Source organism: Dasypus novemcinctus, chromosome 31 (genome assembly GCF_030445035.2).
Source record: "Dasypus novemcinctus isolate mDasNov1 chromosome 31, mDasNov1.1.hap2, whole genome shotgun sequence".
In the NCBI taxonomy this organism is placed as follows: domain Eukaryota; kingdom Metazoa; phylum Chordata; class Mammalia; order Cingulata; family Dasypodidae; genus Dasypus; species Dasypus novemcinctus.
Window position 1 is genome coordinate 27,590,902 of NC_080703.1, and position 20,676 is coordinate 27,611,577.

Here is a 20,676-nt window from a genome sequence, read left to right on the forward strand (position 1 = left end):
AGAAGAAAGAGAAGCAAGCCCCAGAAAGGGAGGAACCCAGGAAACCTGAACCCTCACAGACATCAGCAGCCATCTTGCTCCAACCCGTGAAAATAGACTTTGGTGAAGGAAGTAACTTATGCCTTATGGCCTGGTATGTGTAAGCTCCTATCTCAAATACATACCCTTTAAAAAACCAATCAATTTATAGTATTTCACATCAAGATCGCTTTGGCTGACTAACACACTATCTCAAAGAGCTAGAAACTGGACAATAGACTTACAGGAAATAGGAGGGAAAAGGAAGGTTGTGAACTTATGCCTACACTGACAAAATCTATGCTAAAGTGGAGCTCATTGTGACATAGCCACCCTGGCCTCCATCCCTCCCAGGCCAGCCTCTCACACAGTGGGTAACACAGAGGGAATGCCACATCATCCATCTTCTGCGGCCAAGCCTCCAACACCCCATCCCCACCCAGCCTCTCCGCCCTCTGAGAGGATGCCTTCCAAGAATACATTCTCCTCTGGCAGTGGTTGGAGGCACAACAGCAACAAAGGCTGCCCCAAGAGCTGGGCTGCCCAGGAGGCACCCTCTCTGGCCAATGTTAGTCCTGCTGATGTGGAGATGGAGGAAGTATTTGATGATGCATCAGCTGGAAAGCAAAATGAAATCTAAGAACCAAATCACACTTATGAAGAAAAAGTGCAAACTGACTGAGCAAATATATTTGAGTGTTTGTTAAAGCAGACAGAGCTCTTTGCATATTTCATTCAGTCTGCTGCTCAGAAGATTCCAACATCACTTTTGAAGGTGAAACCAGGGCACCCATGAATAAAAAAGGAGAGAAACAAGAATTGCCATCAGTTGTTAATAACTGATTACTGACACTGTAGAATAGAACAAGAGGAGGATGAAATAGTATTAACAGAAAGCTCCAAAGCAATTGATGCTCGCACTTGATTTGAAGAGTTTCCATCATATGTGAAGTGGGGTAAACTGAGAGATTATCAGATAGAAGGATTAAATGGGCTCCTTTCTTTGTATGAGAATAGCCTCAGTGATATCCTTGCAGATGAAATGGGCCTGGGAAAGATTCTTCAAACAATTTCTCTTCTTGGGTACATAAAACATTATAGACCATTCCTGGTCCTTGTACAATTCTGGTTCCTAAGTCTACATTACACAACTGCATGAACAAACTCAAGAGATGGGTACCCATACTTAGGTCTTTTTGTTTGATAGTCAATAAAGAACAATGATATATAATGTTCAGCATCTGTCCCTGCAATATCATTTAGGACAACTCCAAGTCCCGAAAATGCCCCCACATCTCATCTCTTCTTCCCTCTCCCTGCCCTCAGCAAATAACAGGGCCACTTTCCCCAGATCAGTGCTACATGTTACAGTTTTTCCAGTTACTAGTCACAATATTTCTATAGTAGAATACCAGTAAATTTACTCTAATCCATATTTTTTTCCTCCATCCTGTGGACCCTGGATTGGTGATGTCCATTCCACCTCTACATTGAGAAGGGCTTAGATCCCACATGGTTGATGGATTAGATTCTCCTGCTTGGAGTTGTAGGCACTTTCAGTTCCCAGGTGGGGTGGTTGACCATCTTAACCTCCCTGTTGATGTGGGAGAAGTAGGTGGGGTGGGGTGTGAGGTATGTGGGAACCTCTTATAATTTTTAATGTAATATATTTTTTATCGGTGTACCTTATGAAAAAGACAATTTAATTTAAAAAAGAAGGAAGGAAGGAAGGAAGGAAGGAAGGAAGGAAGGAAGGGAGGGAGGGAGGGAGGGAGGGAGGGAGGGAGGGAGGGAGGGAGGAAGGAAGAATGAGCTGCTTTTGTCAGAAATGTTTTATTACCAGGAGAAGGGGACATAAGCGTAACATTCTATGAAATGCTTATTAAAGAGAATCTGTGTTCAAGAACGTTAATTGGAGGTACTTACTTATAGATGAAGCTCACAGGATCAGAAATGAGAAATCTAATTTGCCAGAAATAGTGAGGAAATTCAAGACTACAAATCATCTGTTATTAATTGGAACACTTTTTCAGGACAACTTACATTAACTCTAGTCACTTCTTAATTTTTTGTTGCCATATATCCTTAATTCAGCTGATGACTTTGATTCCTGGTCTGATACAAATAATTGTCTTGGGGCATTGGTGGTAGGGTGAGTTATGAGAGTCCTGTATGATGCTATATATGTTTGTTTTGTAAGTTCACAACTATTACTATACACTTATTGTTTATTTATGTTTATGTGTGAGTGATATACTTTGATAAATTTTTTTTAATGGGAAAAAAAAATTCTCCTTGCCAAAAGAGTGAACACCCATATACACATTATCAGTGCATGACAAACTTTGTTTTACTTTTTACCACTATTCACTCCCTACCCCCCTTTGAAGCATAACTTAGATATCATATCATATCATCTGTAACTAATTCATGTATAACTCTAAATGAAAAAGAAGGACTTAAAGGTAACCAAAATACCATTATCACACCTAAAGGAAATATTAAGCAGTAATTCCTTAACACCAACCAAGATGCCATTAGTGTCGAAATTTCTCCAATTATCTGGTAAAATGTGGATGCTTTTGTTTAACCTCTTGTTTGTTTTAATCAGGTGCTAATAATATCAATATATTAAAAATTTTAATATGTCTCTAAAGACCCAATTTTTTACATCCATTGGTTCATTTTACTTTGGGTGACTTTCAAAGTCAGTTGCAAATTAAAATAAAATAAAATAAAAAGGGAACAAAATAGAAGAAAACAAAAAAGAAGAAAAATATAAAAATAAAATATAAACAGATTTTTAAAAGGTAAAGAAAATTTAAAAAAATTTTAAAAACAAAAAATTAAAAATAAAAAACAAATTAATTTGCAGATATCAGTATACCTCACTCTAAACACTTCAGAATGCAAATAATTAGCTAGAGTTCAATTTTTATTAAAGTCCTTTTTTCTTTTCTTATGGAAAAAATTATGTAGAGTGAAATGGATACATAATAAATGCACTGTTTGATGAGTTTTGACAAATGTTTACCCCTGAGTAAGCCAAACCATCAAAATACAGAACTTTCTCATGATCACAAAAAGTTTCCTCATAAAACATCACAATCTACAACTCCTGCCTCACCACCTTGAAGAATGAGAGTTCTGATATTTTTCACCAAAGGTTAGTTTCTCATGTTCTAGAATTTCATATGGTTGGAATCCTAAAGTACCAACTCTTTACCATGGTTTTGTTTAATTAGTGAAAGTGTAAGTTTACAGAAAAATCATGCAGAAAACTTCAGAATTCTTATATTAATATCTCCCCAAATATATGCAGTATTCCTTATTATTAATAATGTATTGATGTGATTAGATAAATTAGTTATATTAATTAGTTATTGTAATTTGTGTAATTAATCATTCCATAATTTTCATTAGGGTTCATTTTTTGTGTTGTACAGATCTATATATTTTTTGGTTTTATTTTATTCTGGTAACATATATACAACCCAAAATTTCCTATTTTAACCACATTCAAGTACACAACTCAGTGATGTTAATTATGTTCACAATGTTGTGCTACCATCACCACCATCCATTACCAAAATTTTACCATCACCACATACAGAAACTAATTAAGTATTAGTTTCCCATTTCCTACCATTACCCCAGCCCCTGATGACCTATATTCTACTTTCTGACATTGTAGTTTGCTTATTGTGTTTATTTAATGTCAATGAGATCATATAATATTTGCCCTTTTTTATCTGGCTTATTTCACTCAACATGTCTTCAAGGTTCATCCTTGTTGTCACTTGTATTAAACTTCATTCCTTTTTTTTGACTGAATAATATTCCATTCCATGTATATTTCACGTTTTTTTCCTAAGATTTACTTTTATTTATTTATTTCTCTCACCTTCACCCCTGACCCCGGTTGTCTGTTCTCTGTGTCTATTTGCTGCGTCTTCCTTGTCCACTTCTGTTGTTGTCAGCGGCACGGGAATCTGTATTTCTTTTTGTTGCGTCATCTTGTTGCGTCAGCTCTCCGTGTGGGTGGCACCATTCCTGGGCAGGCTGCACTTTCTTTCATGCTGGGCAGCTCTCCTTATAGGGCACATTCCTTGCACATGGGGCTCCCCTACACGGGGGACACCCCTGCGTGGCCCGGCATTCCTTGCAGCGCTTGCGCTGCACATGGGCCAGCTCCACATGGTCAAGGAGGCCCGGGGTTTGAACTGCAGACCTCCCATGTGGTAGGTGGATGCCCTAACCACTGGGCCAAGTCCACCACCTGTATTCCACATTTTGTTGTTTATTCACCTGGTGATGGGTATTTGGGTTGCTTCCATCTTTTGGCAATTGTGATTAATGCCACATGAACATTCATGTACAATTACCTGTTCCAGTTCTTGCTTTCAGTTATTTTGGTAATATACCTAAAAGGGAGATTGGCAGATAATAAAGTAATTCTATACGTGGTTTTCTGAGGAAGTGGAGAATGTTTTCCAAAGCTGTTGCACAATTTTACATTCCAACTAATTTTGAAAAAGTATTCCTATTTTCCCATAAGCGCTCCAACATTTGTTATTTTCTATGTTTTCTTAAAAATAGTAGCCATTCTAGTGGGTGTCATTTTAGTTTTGATTTTCATTTCCCTAATTGCTAATCATGTTGAACATCTTTTCATTTGTTTGGGGTCATGTGCATATCTTCTTTGGAGAAACGTCTATTCAAATATTTTGTCCACTTTTTAATTGGGTTGCTTACCTTCTTATTGTGCTGCAGAATTTCTTTATATATTCTGGATATTAGACCTTTTTTGAATATATGGCTTCCAAATATTTTCTTCCTTTCCGTAGGTTATCTTTTTTTTTTTTTTTTGGTGAATTTATTTGATGTGCAAAAGCTTTTAATTTTGATGAAGTCCCATTTATCTACTTTTTCTTTTTTCTCATACTTGTAGTATAAATTCTAAGAAACCATTGCCTAACTCAAGGTTCTGAAGATGCTTCCCTGTGTTTTCCTCTAGGGGTTTTATAGTTTTGCTTCTTATATTTAGATCTGTGAAGCATTTTGAGTTATTTTTTATATATGATGTGAAGTATAGGTCTACTTTCATTCTTTTGCATGTAGACATCCAGTTTTTCCAGCACAATTTGTTAAAGGGACTGTTCTTTCTCCATTAACTGGACTTGGTCTCCTTCTCAAAAATCAATTGGCCATAGATGTGAGAATTCATTTCTGAACTCTCAGTCCAATTCCATTGGTCTCTATATCTATCCTTGTTCTAAGACAAGGCTCTTTTGATTAATGTTGATGTGTAGTAAATATTAAAATTGAGAAGTGTGACCCTTCCAACTTTGTTCTTACAAAGGTGATTGTGGCTTTTGGGGACGCTACATCCTTTCGTATAAAATTTTTTTTTAAAGATCTATTTATTTATTTCTTTCTCCCCCCTTCCCCCTCCCCCCAGTTGTCTTCTTTCTGTGTCCATTTGCTGCGTGTTCTCCTGTGACTGCTTCTATCCTTATCAGCGGCACTGGGAATCAGTGTTTCTTTTTGTTGCAATATCTTGTTGTGTCGGCTCTCCATGTGTGGCGCCATTCTTGGGCAGGCTGCGCTTACTTTCGCACTGGGCAGCTCTCCTTACGGGGCGCACTCCTTGCACGTGGGGCTCCCCTACATGGGGGACGCCCCTGTGTGTCATGGCACTCCTTGTGCAGATCAGCACTACACACGGGCCAGATCCACACGGGTCAAGTGAGCCTGGGGTTTGAACTGTAGACCTCCCATGTGGTAGGCGGATGTCCTATCCATTGGGCCAAGTCCGCTTTCCTTTTCATATAAATTTGATGACTGGGTTTTCCATTTCTGGAAAGAAGGCTTTTGGAATTTTTATTAGAATGGCATTGAATATGTAAATCAGTTTGGATAGAATTGATATCTTAACAATATTAACTCTTCCAATTCATGAGCATGGAATATCTCTTCATTTATTTAGATATATTTTATTTCTTCCAGCAATGTATTTTAGTATTTCATACACAAGTCCTTTACATCCTTGGTTAAATTTATTATTGTAGATCTTATTATTGTAGTTGCTATTGTAAATAGAATTATTTTCTGATTCCTCTTCAAAATGTTAATTACTACATTATGGAAACATTAGTGAATTTTTTGTTTATCTTACACCCCACCATTTTGCTCTAATGTTTTTATTTTGGATTTATCAAGAGTTTCTATACATAGGATCATATCATCTGCAAATAGGGAAATTTTTACTTCTTCCTTTCCAATTTGGATGGCTTTTTTTCTCCTAATTTTTTCTAGAGCTTCCAGAACAATGTTCAACAGCAATGATGACAGTGAGCATCCTTGTTTTGTTTCTAATCTTAGAAAGAAAGCTTTCAGTCTTTCACCACTGAGTATGATGTTAGCTGTCTGTTATTCACATATGCCCTTTATCAGATTGAGGAAGTTTCCTTCTATTCCTAGTTTTCTAAGTGTTTTTACCAAAAAGAGTTGCTATGTTTTTTCATGTACCTTTTCTGCTTCAATTGCGATGATCATGTGGGTTTTTTCCCCTTCATTCAATTAATGTGGTGTATTGCATTAAATCATCTTCTTATATTGAACCACCCTGGCATATCTGGGATAAATTCCATTTGATCATGGCACATAATTTTTAAATGTGCATAGCATTTTTAAATGTGCTGTTGAATATGGTTTGCTAGAATTGAATATGGTTTGATAGGTTTTTGATTACTGATTTAATTATTTTTACTTATTAGTCTGTTGAGATTTTCTATCTCTTCTTGTCATGTAGGTAAATCTACCTATGTATGTTGAGGATTGAATCACGTCCCCCAATGAAGGCATGTTCATATCCCAACCCATGGTCCTGTGGGTGTGAACCCAGTTATAAATAAATAAGATCTTTGAAGATTTTATTAGTGGAGATATATCCAAATGAATGAGATTGCGCATTAATCCAATATTCCTGAAGTCCTTGTAAGAAAAGAAAATTGGACAAGAAAAGAAAGTACTCTCAGATCAGAGAGAAGCTGAAAGTCAACAGAAACTAGAAGAGAAAGGAAAAGATCTTGCCATGTCTGTTACCATGTGACAGAAAAACCAAGGAACCCCACAGATTGCCAACCAGCCAGAAGACAACAAACCAAGAGGATTTATTTATATCCTTAAAGCTTCTGAAACTGTGAACCCAAAAATTCCCTTATTAAGCAAACCCATGTCATGGCCTTTGTTTTAGTAGCTAAGAAACAGAAACAGCATGTTTTTAGGAGTTTGTTAATTTCCTCTAGGTTATCTAATTTGTTAATGCGCAGTTGTTCGTAGTATGCTCTTGTAATCCTTTTTATTTTTGTTGGGATGGTAGTAATATCTCCCCTTTCTTTTCTGTTAGTTTAGCTAAAGGTTTTTCAATTCTGTTGATCTTTTCAAGAGCCAAACTTTGACTTAGTGATTCTCTCTTTGTTTTTTTTTTTTAATTCTTTGTATCATTTATCTCCAACCTAATCCTTTTTATTGCCTTCCTTGCACTCAATTTGGATTTAGTTTCTTTCTCTTTTTCTAGATCCCCCAATTGTGAATTTAAGTCTCTCATTTGGGGGTCTTTCTTTTTTTAATGTAAGAATTTAGAATAGGGGTTCTTAACCTTTTTTGTTCCATGGACCCTTTTTCCAGTCAGGTAAAAGCCCCAGGCCCCTTACCAAGTCCACACTATACTGTGTACTATTTAACAAATAGATCACACCTGCACCACCATGTCCCCACAAGAATAATTTTTTTGAATTTAAATTCCAGGTCACAGACTCCTTGTTGAGAACACCTGATTTAGAGGGATGAGTTTCCTTCTCAGTACTGCCTTTGTGACACCCCAGTAGTTTTGGTGTTTTGTGTTTTGGTTTAATTTCTCTCAATTCATTAAGAGTTCCATGTTCATGGAAGTAGCAATCTCTCTTGGTACCCTACAAAGTAATATCAAGGACAGCCTTGTTAAGTCATTCTATCTTACATCCTCTTCCTCCCAACCCATGGCAGGAACATTTTCTAGAAGAGGAGAGTATTAAAATAACATATATATTTTAAATATACGTGTTAAATCATATACATATATATACACACATATATATATATAAACAAATATTAGTTTTGTTTCAAATTTGCTGCAAGGTAATAGACTTTAAGCAGACAAATTCAAAAATTTCCTTTTCATAGAAAAAAAAGGAAGGAGGAAGTAAAGAAATGCCTAAAGACTTTTAAGGTTCTAAATTGTGTGGATGGGTAACTAACTCCCCCCAAAAGAAACCTTAATCTCATTAAAATCTACCAGAAAATTGCTTAAATATTTTATCTGGAAGGCTAATTACTTCCCAGGAGATAATAGTAAATCATATTAGCTCACATATTTCTAGCTGGTTCAGGTTTAGAAAATGTTTTCATTCTTAATTGTAACCTTTAATCCTCAGCATCTTAAAACCAGTGTCATTTCTCTGAGAAGGAAGATAGGACATGGGGCACGCAGTCTTTAAGAGATAATTGCAACAAGCCTGTGGCCATCCCCGACCTCAGATGTTTTAGGATTTATATTGGGTTCTGCTGGAATCCAGAGAGGATGGCAAAACAACTGTCATGTCTCCAGTTTGGGTCCACATTGGTAAATTAGAATCAGGTGAAGCGTAGCAGTCTTGATGTTCGCCAGGTCTGGGCAGTCCTCAGTTAAAGAAGTTTGTCTTACTCTGCTGGCTCCTTGCCTGTTTTGGGCACAGAAGTCCAATTTCACCTGGAGGGAAAACCTACATTGACTTGATTTCACAGGGCTATGCTAGGTTCTCAGTCTGAACTTCACTAGCCTTTCTTGTTCTCCCTTAATGATTAGCTTACATATGAGGGCGAAGGAGGCAAGGGAAAGGAAAATGGCCCCAGATGATATAAATGATCAGAATTAAGCTTCATATGACTTCCAACTCATTGTCTTAAAATCCCATCCTAACTCCATTCTAACATTCCTTGTCACTAAATAAAGCATTCTCTACTTTGCTTCAAGAATTAATTGGTAATAATAAACTCATGTCTGTACGTTGTGGACAAAAAAGAGTGGGTCTATTTGTCCTTCATCTTTAAAGGGGGATACTTTTGGCATATGGAATTCGTTTCTGCCTTCTGGGTTTTTTGAGAATGTTTTCATGAAATATTTCCACTCTGCTAATTGTAGAGTGCCAAGTGCCCCAGTCCAGCATGTTCATCACGGGTAGGGGCCAACTGGCCTGATGGAGAACGTTCGTGAAGGCATCCGCTAGCTAACTGTTCGAAGTGTTTGGCATGAGATAATTGTTGCATAAATGATTCTGCCTGACAGGTTTGGGGATGAGGAGCTTTAACTTCCATACGTGACGTTTGAGCTGGCTCTGGAATAGCCCTCCTGCAAACAGCATATGTGGGTCCAACCTCAGATGTACCAACATACTGGTATGGATAATTCTTTGTTATTGAGGCATTGTAGGACATTCAGCAGCATCCTTAGCTTCTACGTGCCAGTAGCATGCACCTTCCAGATGTCACAATGAAACACGTTTCCAGACATTGTGCCAAATGTCCCCTACAGGGGAGCAAATTTGCCTCCATTTGAGAACCATTGTTCTACATTGAGAAGAGCATCAAACTTATTTGTTTAAATGACAAATGTCACATTTTTCTTCCTGTGCTGTAACATTGCTGCTATAACAAATACCAGAGACTGGTTGGCTTACACAACAGGAATTTATTGTCTCAGTTTGGAGGCTAGAAGCCCAAAATCAAAGAATTGGCAGGATCATGCTTTGTCTGAAGACTGTAGCATTCTGATTGTGGCTTGCCAGCAATCCATAGCTCAATCTTTGCCTTGATTACATGTCCATCTGCCTGTTTCTGACTCCTGCTGACTGTCCAAATTTCCTCTGCTTAAAAAGACTCCAGTCAAGTTGTCCTGCATGACATTGCACTGTCAGATACAGGCCATTGTATATTTTGTCACACCTACAAAATTGTACAGGACGGAGTGTAAATTTATAAAGTGGCAATACTTTAATATATGTTCTTCAGGGGGGAGTGGGGCATATGAGAATCCCTTATATTTCTCTTATGCGGCATTTTATGTAAACTAAGTACCTTTTAAATAAATAAAAAATATATTTTAAAAATATACGTGTTCATCAATTGTAACAAATGCATCACACTAATGAAGAATGTTGTTGATATGGGAAAGTGTGGGAGATGGAGAGGGTGGTGCATGTGGGAATCCCTTATATATATATATATATATATATATTTTTAATAGCATATTTATTTATTTATTTATATTTATTTATTCTCTGCCCCCCTCCCCCCTTGTGGCTCATTCCATTCATTGCTGTCTCTTCTCTGTGTCCATTTGCTGTGCAGTTTTGTTTTGTTTTTCTGTATCTGCTTTTCTCCCTTTGCTGCGTCACCATGCTGCAACAGCTCTCCTGGCGTACAGTCCAGCTTGCCTTCACAAGGAGGTCCTGGGTTCAAGTCCAGGGAGCCCAACTGGTTGAGCCACAGCCGCTTCCCCCTTGTATTTTTTTATGTAACACGTGACTTAAAGCTTCTTTTTAAAAATTAAAAAAATTAAAAAAGTTAAAAAATAAAAGGATTCCAGACATATTGGATTCAGGTCCATTCTGATTCATTTTGGCCTCATTTGAACTAAGATCTTCAAAGATCCTTTTTACATCTATAGGGCCAGGGGCTAGGACTTGAACATGACTTTGTGGGGGACATGATTCAATCCATAAAAGAAGGAGTCTTCCCTCGAGCCTTCAGAGCCGGTACGGCATTGCCTTCAAAACTGTAAGAGAAGAAACTTCTGTTTGTTTCACACCAGGTTTGTGGTACTTTAGTTAGGTAACTCTAACAAACTAATACAGTCCTGGGCATTAAAAACCCAAGTGTGGGAATCCCAGCCTCAAGGCAAGACATTCCTTCCACAAAGACCCTCCTGCTTTTGTCTGGGCTGAGGGAATTAAGGAGCTGGACCAGAAATGGACAGGGTGCCAGTGGAGACATCTGGGTGGTTAAAGTGTCAGATATAGACTTGCGAGTCATTCTCATATAGGTGATAGCTGACATCACGAATGGTAAAACCGAAAAGAAGGCACACTTCACATTAATGGAGTTATACAGCAGAAAATCGGTGAATGAGACTTAAAAGGAGATTTTTTAAAAGGGCAAACAGGGCAGTGCTATTTACTGTGTGACAAGAGGCAGAACTGCAAGGGTGGCTGACAGCGTCAAATCCTGCCCAAAGGTTGAAGATGGGATTATTAAATGACCATTGGACTTTGTTAACTGAAAGGTCATTTGTCACCAGTGACCTTCAAGGTGACAATTTGAGTAGCATGGCCTGAGTAAAATAAAGAAGCTGAGAGATTAAGGAGGTCACACATGGTATTAAGAGAGGCTATTTCGGGCTTTCAGCTTAATCAGCAGGCAGAGATCAAAAGCCCATGCTATTCTAGTACATATTTCTTGGCAACTGTTGTCCTGAACTCCTGCATTTTCCTCCAATACTTTTTTTGTCTCAGAATAATTGACTTCACCTTTCTCCTGGTTGGAAGGTAAAACCAATGCATTTTTAAGTAACATCTGATCTATTGAAGGTGGACAGCAAGTGGAAGACACAAGGACTGCCATTCCTGCCAAGATGATGAAATAGCTAAGATCTTTTAGTGCTTGCAGGTTAAGCATGCAAAAGGAGCTTCCAAGGATGACAGAGTTTAGAAAAAAGTTTAGAGTGTCAGGCTGTCTTGGTTTGCCAGAACTGCTATCACAAATACCACTAACTGGTTTTGGCTTAACAGCAGCAACTTAATGGTTGGAAGTTTTGAGGCTAATAAAGTCCAAAATCAACATATTAGCAAGGCTTGCTTTCTCCCCTCAATCTGCAGCATTCTGCTACTGGCTGCTGGAAATCCCTGGGGTTCCCTGGCCTGTGGCTCTGCCTTCATCATCTGATGAGGTCCTCTTATCCCATGATGAGGTCCTCTCATCTCTTCTGGTTTCCACTGACTTTTGGGTTGTCCTGGGTGGCTGTCTGCCTTCTGCCCTCTGGTTTTTCATCTCTTTATAAGGCTTCTAGGTACATATATTAAGAACTACTCTCAATCGAGCCACAACTTAACTGAAAAATAACATCTTCTAGAGGTCTTCTTTATAATGGGTTCACATCCACTGGAATGCAGATTAAGATTAAGAACATGTCTATGTTTGGGTACATAATGCTATCTATCATAAAGGCTGATTTTTCCCTTTTTTTCTGTTAAAAGTTCTCCATTTTCCTAATATTATGAGTTTTCATGGTGATGGGGAAGGATGGAGTTGGCAAGAGATTTATGAATTTGGGGTAGAGAGGATTTTAGCTGTATAATCTTATCTAGAATATGCATTTAGGGGTAGGTCAGTGGTATCTGTTTTCTCAGCTCCCATAGGCATATTTTGAGCAACATAAAATCAGACAAATGCCAAGGTGACATAAGTCAGACTGGTCTAAGTTTCGTGCTAAATTATCAGAGAAACAGAGTGCCAGGGCCATAGCGACTGAAAAGAGGATCCTTTAACAGGTAATGCTGAGAACTAAAGGTCAAAATGAAAATGTAAATCACTCTCTCTATATGTGTGTGTCTCAGTTGGCCAGAGCTGCTATGTCAAGAATCACATAATGGGTTGGCTTAACAGTAAGCATTTATTGTCTCAAGGTTCTGAAGACTAGAAATCCAAAATCAAAATGTTGCCAAAGCCATGCTTTCTCACCATGATCAGGAGTACCCTGGTGATGGCAGTTCTCCATCCCATGGCCATCTCCCTCTTCTCTCTGCCTTCTTCTGACTTCTAGCTTCTTCCTGTTACTTTCTTTGACTTACTGTGTCTGAATATTCTCTCTTCATCAGGGCCTTCAGTCATAAGGATGAAGGTCCACCCTGATTCATTTCAGTCACACCTAAGTAGAATAATTGAAGAGCTTATTCAAAAATGAGTCCATACCCTGACTCAACTTAATATGATCAAAGATACTAATTACAAATGGGTTCACACCTATAGGAACATGGATTAAGATTGGAACATGTCTTTTGTGGGGAACATGATTCAATCCCCAACAATATTTATAGGTATATGTCTCTGTATACATATAAGGAAGGGAATTTCTGCTTGGGACATTCTTACCCAGGTCTCCATAAGGTTGACTCCTTCTCATCACTCATGTACCAGCCCAAATATCACCTCCTCAGAGAGACTTTTCCCAACAATCCCATCTCCAGAAGCTTCCTCACTCCTGCCTGCCACTCCTCATATTTCCCTGATGACTTTCTGAAAGTATCTCATTTATTCATTTTTAAGTGTAGTCTATTTCCTTTCCATCAGCATTTCTCATGCTTGTGACAGTGTCTGGCACATAATAAGTATTCAATAAATAATTATTAAATGAATGAATCAATATGCCTAGATAGTAGCAGTGGTTACGTCTTAGTTGGAAATTATGGAGTGACATTGAGTAGTTAAGAAAATAGTATTTCTAGAATAGAAGAAATTGGAACATGTTATAAATGAGAAATAAGACATAGAAAACACCAAGAAAGAAAAAGTAGGTACCCGGTGAAGTGATAAGAGCATTAGTTTAACTTTTGAAGAAGGAAGGAACTTTCTTCAGCTATAGGGACCAGTGAGAAAGATGGTAAAAATAAGTAATTAGAGAAGCCTGAGGTGGAGAGGAGTATATGCCTGAAGAAGAACGGAGGAAGTTGAACATTTCCAAAAAAGTTTTTTCTATATTGCCTTTACTAGTTTTTTTTTTTTTTCTTCCTTTAGAAGAGAAGCGCTATAGTAACTGGCATTGGTTTTCATAAGTACTAATGACAAACTAGCTTGACTTACCTCTCCTCTCTCCTTCCTCTTCTATCTCTATATAGCTCAGGTAGCTTGTTGCTCTCTTGGTCCCAGGCTCTGTAAAAGGGCTCCCACAATGCTGGGATGGAATTGAGACATGTTCCTTCTATTTGGTCTTCTCCAAAGATCACTGTTCCTGGAATGTCTCTTTAAATACCATCCATAGTACTAAGATGGAATTTTAAAATACTACCTCAAGTGCCAGCCCTGTCCTGATTTGTAACTTAGACTTGGAGCCAACACAGCCATCTCCCTGTCCTTCCCCAGGTGCAAGGCTCCCTTCCTCCATTCTTTCACATTCATCCCTTGTGTTATTTCTATGCATATTTGTCTCCCTCAGTAAATTTTAAACTCCTTAGATACATGCATGCGATTTTTAAAATATATAGTTCCTACACCTATAGACAGATACAATTTTCTGGGTATATTTCATTCTGAAGAAACATAACCTAGCAAATTGTAAATATATTGATGGCTTTTGTTCACCCCTGCTCTCTACTGGCTGGGACACCAAACTGAAGAAACTGTTTCCATACCTATCAGGGGCGAGACGTCCCCTTCACACTAAGGTTACCTTTCAAGGTTCCTAAACCCCAGATTGTATTAGTCAAAGGTATGTACAGAGTTAAAGAGAATCTAGCAGGGATTTTATTGCAGTTACACCAGGGCTAGTTATAGTGAAGAGCCCTTATCAAACTAAGCTTAACCAGACAAGAGAAGGGAGAGGTTTTCAGATCACAGAGAGAAGATAGGCTGTCTACAGAAACTGTGACCTTCAGTAGAAAGCCACCACCATTCCACTGCAGCATGGGACCCACACCCTGACACTCCCTCCCACTCTCTGAACTTCTTCTGGTGTCTGCAAACTCAACTAGAAGGCACGGGAAGCCCCCTGAGATAGGCAACTCAGATCAGTCTCCTTGGGCAAGTGGCAAGGTGGAGAAGGGTGAAGAGTGACTCTGAAGGGGAAAAGTAAAATTATCTCTCACACCCATCCTCCACAGAAGGAAGCTTATGAGTGTCCTAAACCAAAATGCAGGACAAGCCATTGTCCACATGGAATGGAGAAGACAGGCTGGGCAGAATCATTCCAAACTGGCCGATTGACATGGGGGGCCTACTGAGGGTGACTGGTGTCCTCACTGGAGGGCGAGTGAAGGACAAGTCAGCGGTGACTCAGCTTCTCCAACAACTTGGCAATGCTCAGTGCTTGCTCTGGAGGAGGCTCCGGATTCCTCTGACTTGTGCCCTCCTTTCCAAGTAGTCATCCTGACCCTCCCTCCTCTTCTCTGCCTTGTTACTTTTTTCACTACTTTCTGAGGGGAAGAAATATTTCTTAGCAAGGCTGTATCCAAATTTTTATGTTTTTCACTTTGTCCAGCAGTTTGTGACACAATACTAGAATTCTTAAGCCTACTTTTTTTTCTTTTCTGATTTTCCCGTGGGTAACACAGATCTACTACAAGAAGGCAAGGCCTTTGAACACACAAAAAGGAATTTGTGGTTAAGGCTTGGGGTGAAGACGAATTCAACATTATCATCCACATAAATTTTATAGTGATGGTAACAAGCCTATATTCATACTAGTGAACATAACAGGATAGAGTAAAAGCATCCTGTAAGATATGACTACATATTTTATGACCAAGGTGATACTTTTGAAATATGATATTAAAAAATGGTTCTTGCCCCTCAGTGACTTAGATTGGACTCATCTCCTCAGTTATGCATAAGAGTATTTAGAGTTCCTATAAATAGAGTACAGGAACCTTTTTTTTAACCTTTGGAATTCCAAATTGGATAACCTATGTTTAAAATTAAGGCCAAAATGAAAGATAAAATTAAACCCAAATCTTCAAAATAATGGAAATTTTCTTTGTTTGTAAAGGTGCAACATCGCCATGAAAATGATTCTTTTACAGTAGACAATTAGTGTGGATAGTCAGTACTCACATAAACTTCACTGAATACTTACATGCTCTGTAGCAGTTTGGCATTGTTTATGAATTCCAAAAATAGATATTGGATTGTGTTTGCAAATTGGTTTGTTCCTCTGGGCATATTTGATTATATTATCCTCAGAGGTTTCTCTTTACTTGATTAAATTACAATTAGGGCTTTGATTGGGCCACTTCAGTAGAATATTGAGTTCCCACCCCTTTGGAGAATGGGGACTCACAGAGAAAACTACACAGCAGAGGAGTTAGTTGGAGTTTTGACCCTGGAGCCCAGGAAGTAAGCACAAAGAGACCCAGATATGTGAAGAAAGAGAAGGCTCCATTAGACAGAGCAGAGGCCCCAGGAAGAGAGATGAGCCATTTGCCTGATAGTTTACAGCTGGCCTTCTAAAGAGAACAGAGCAATGAAGCCTGGAGAGAAACAAGCCCAAGAGAAAGACAAGCCTTATTCCAGACTACAGCTGATATAGGAAGAAGGTGGGACCATGGAGCCTTAAGAGAAAGAGGAAGCCTGAATCCTCACAGATGCTGGCAGCCATCTTGCTCCAACAAATGGCAACAGACTTGGGTGAGGGAAGTAGCTTATGCTTTATGGCCTGGTAACTGTAAGTTTCTACCCCAAATACCCTAATACCCTTTTATAAAAGCCAACAGATTTCTGGTATTTTGCATTAGCACCCCTTTAGTTGACTAATACATGCTCTATTCTGTCAACCCAGGGTTCTGGGGTATACTCAAAGTCAACATCTGATGTTAAAGAAAAAAATTGCAAAGACAATGACAAACAGGTAAGGATAACTTTATTCATAGCTACCATTGTTGGAGAGAGACAGAGTAGAACTGACCTCCCTTGAAACAAATAACAGCCACCTTTTCTTTTTCTTTTTTCTAGGAGGTACCAGAGATTGAACCCAGGACCTCATACATGGGAAGCAGGTGCTCGACCACTGAGCTACATCTGCTCCCCAGTAAGAGTTGGGCTTTTGTTTGTTTGTCTGTTTGTTTTCAGGAGATACAAGGGACAGAACCTGGGACCTTGTACATGGGAAGCAGGTACTCAACTACTTGCACTACATCCATTGCCCACAGTCAGCTTTTTAAGGATTGTAGGTGGGTTACTGGAAAGGCACTGAAAGATGGTAGGGGGGTTGATCAGTGGGATAGGTGAGTGATCTACTGAAGTTAAAATCAGGACCACTTGGATGTTATCCTTTGCAGTAATTAGGCCATCTGTACTCTGTAGGGGCTGGGGGAGAAGGGACAGGAACAAAAGACTTTCAAGCACATAGTTTAAGGGCTGAGGTGGGAGAGTGGGAGCCTGTCCAGAGTTTAGTTCAGCTGAAGAGAAGTTAAGGCAGTTTTGGTCAGTGGTATCAGTCAAACTTTCCAGACTGATTTTCCCCCTTCAGCAACTCTGAGCTACTTTTTTTGCATCTATTACCACTTCTTCCTCATCTTTTCTGTCCATCCTTTGAGATGCTATCCCTCCTTTAAGATTCAATATAAATTTTTCCTACTTTATTTTCACAATGACATTGTTATGGAGTTTGTGGTCAACCAAGAGTGTCAGTGTCCTACATCTTTTTGCTTAGGGCATTGTTGGATGTAGCTCTCGTTGACAGCTAAGAATCCTAGCACATAGCCTAAGGCAGTGATAAGCAAGGTATGCTGTAAGGACCAGCATCATCTGCACCACCTGGAAGCTGGTGCAAGAAGCAAATTCACAGGTCCTACCCACAGAGATTTTAGGAAAAGTTTGAAGATGATTTACTGTGAACTTGCTTTTCACTATTTAAGATCTATTCTCAAAATGTACTGCCCAGAATGCAGTTTAGTGAAAGGATTAGCTATTGTGATTCCAATATACAATTTGGCTTGTCCATGGAGAAAATCGGTCTGGCTTGTTGTGGTTATTGTTGTAGTTTTCCAATTTGGCCAAAGCCATACTTGACAGAGAAAATACACATAAATTGATAGGGCTTTAGAGTTAGAAGAACCATTAGAACATTCGAGGATCTGAAATACAGTCATGTAAAAAGACTTTGCCAAAACGACTTAGTATGGACAGAAAAGATTTTCCATAATTAAGGTAATCATTACAACAACACCACTACATAAATACTAGTCTTGTATACATTTTGCAACTAAAGACAAAGAGGTTAAGTAACTTACTCAAGGCACACAATGTGTAAGAGGTTTACCTGGCATTCAAGACCTGACAATTTGACTCTACAGCTTCCAGCCTTCACCATTATGTTATGCCAGAGAGGCAGGTTGCCAGGGAGGCAGATTTCAAGTTGTTTTCTCTTATTCCTTAATTTACTAAACCCCAAAGTTGAAATAATTAATTACCTATTCCAGATAACTGAGTCACTGCTTTAGCTTAAACTTGGCCCAAAGCACAGGACTACTTATGTGGCTTCTATGAGAAAAAGCCATCACGTGTGTAGTTTTCCAGGGTATAAAGTTGGAGTGGGCAGCTTGCTAAAGAGGGTTAGAAATGCAATATGGTATTTCCATGGACGTATGGTAGCCCAAAGGAGAGATGAGCAGCAATCAGGAATCAAGGTACAACGTTCACTATATACTTGTTCATGTATGTTCTTGTTTGAATGATTTACTTCAATGAAATTTTTAAAAAGACACTAAAGGTAATTTCATCAGGAGTGAATTTGTGAAACATTTGGGCATAAGCAGTGCTGTTTATTAAATTTGTTTTGAATTTTGACACAAAATTCAGGAAACATGGCATTCTCCTGCTTTTGCATGGATTATCATTTAGCCTTGACACCTCACAGGTTTTCAAGATGACTTCCCAGCTTATTGGAGATAAGATAGCAAACTTTGCATTGGCATCATTGGAATCCTAGTGGGCACAGGCAATCTCAGAACTGATGAGATATCCTCAAGTAGTCTTGCAAAGAAGAGTAGCACAGTAAGTGCCATATGGCAGGAAATATTTTTTGTGAATTCACTGGGGATTCTTGCTGAGGACTCTTGGATATTGTGATGGTTAATTTCATATGTCATCTTGGCTAGGTTATGCTGTGTAATTGTTTGTTCCAGTAAGTGCTGTGCTGATTGTTACTGTGAGGGTACTTTGAAAATGGATTTGCAGCTACAATGAGATTGCATTTATGTCTGATTTGCATCCACAATTGAAAAAAAAGATTTCCCTCAGCAATGTGGAGAGCTTTGTCAACCTTATCAGAGGTCTTAAAAACTAGAACTGAGGATTTCAGAGGTCAGAAAGGGGAATTTCTGCCTCAACTTCAAGCAACCTGTTTCCCCTAGGGGAAATATGGACTTACCTCTTTATTGGAATTAGCAGCTGTAGCAGTTTGATATTATTGATGAATTCCAAAAAGAAATATTGGATTATGTTTGTAAACTGGTCTTTTCCACTGGGCATATGAGATTATATTGGATTCATTGGATTAAATAATCAAGTAAACCTCTTGTGCCAGTAGGGCATTGAGTCCCTGCCCCTTGGTGGGTGGGGACTCACAGATAAAAAGCATGGCAAAGGACAGAGTTAAAGGGTTCTTTTAATGTTGGTGTTTTGATATTGGAATTTGATTCTGAAGCCTTAAGCTGGAGCCCTGGGAAGTAAGCACACAGAAGAAAGAGAAGCAAGCCCTGGGAAGAGAGGAACCCTGAGCCCAGAAAGAAGCAAGCCCTGGGAAGAAAGGAACCCTGAGCCTGGAGAGAAGCAAGACCTGGGAGGAGAGGAACCCAGGAAGCCTGAACCCAGCATGATGTCAGCTTCCATCTTGCTCCAACACGTGGAAATAAACTTTGGTGAGGGAAGTAACCTATGTTTTATGTCCTGGTATCAGTAAGCTCCTACCCCAAATAAATACCCTTTATAAAAGCCAACTGGCTTCTGCTAGTTTGCTTCAGCACCCTTTGGCTGACTAATACAGCAGCTTAAGGCCTGCCCTATGGAATTCAGACTTGCCAGCCCCAACAGTTGCATGAACCAATTCCTTATTTTAAAAATCTCTTGTATTTAATAGTAATAATTATATATACATTTTAAATCTCCTGTCAGTTCTGTTTCTCAGGAGAACCCTGAATATATTTGGGATATATTTGGGCAATTATTGTCAAGGTATGATTTCATATCAGTTACAGTTCAGTCAGGAAAATAGAAGCAACCATTTGTGTTCTAGCTATAATAAATTTATATACTGAATGTAATATCTTTAAAAAAAAAAAAAAGAAAACAAGCTACTAGCCAAAAGACAGTAATTGCAGTAAAACCAACACTAGATAACATACATATACTCTTGTATATACTGTGTATAAGCAGCAATAAACATAAAATGTTTAAAAAAAATTTATATAGAAGTAGGGGCTTATGTGACAGAAGAGTGGTATCAGGAAAGCGACTCTGGAAGGCCGGGGAAGCGACCGTGGAAGTCAGAGCAGTTGATACTGAAGATCTCAGGCTGAAGCACCAAATTTTGTGATTCTCCAAAGTTTGTCTAAAGGCTGCTACAACTCTCAGAATGACTGAGAAATTCCAATTCCCACCACATTCTGGAGCTCCCTGGGAAGCTGTTAGGGAGCTCTCATCTCTCTGTACATCTGACTGCAACTGCTTCCAGAAGATAACAATTTCTGCACTGCTTCCACCTTTCAGATCAGGCACAAACTCCTTTCAACAGCAAATGCAAACATGGAAAAATCCATGGAAAAGTATTCTGGGAAATACAGTCTTCAGTTTTAGAGAGTACAGGTGCCGGTG

The 20,676-nt window shown here is 38.8% G+C and overlaps 1 pseudogene; it reads left to right on the forward strand.

The window, feature by feature from the left end:
• Positions 1-406: 406 nt before the first annotated feature.
• Positions 407-2,174, forward strand: LOC101432504 (SWI/SNF-related matrix-associated actin-dependent regulator of chromatin subfamily A member 5 pseudogene; annotated as a pseudogene).
• The last annotated feature ends 18,502 nt before the right edge of the window (positions 2,175-20,676 follow it).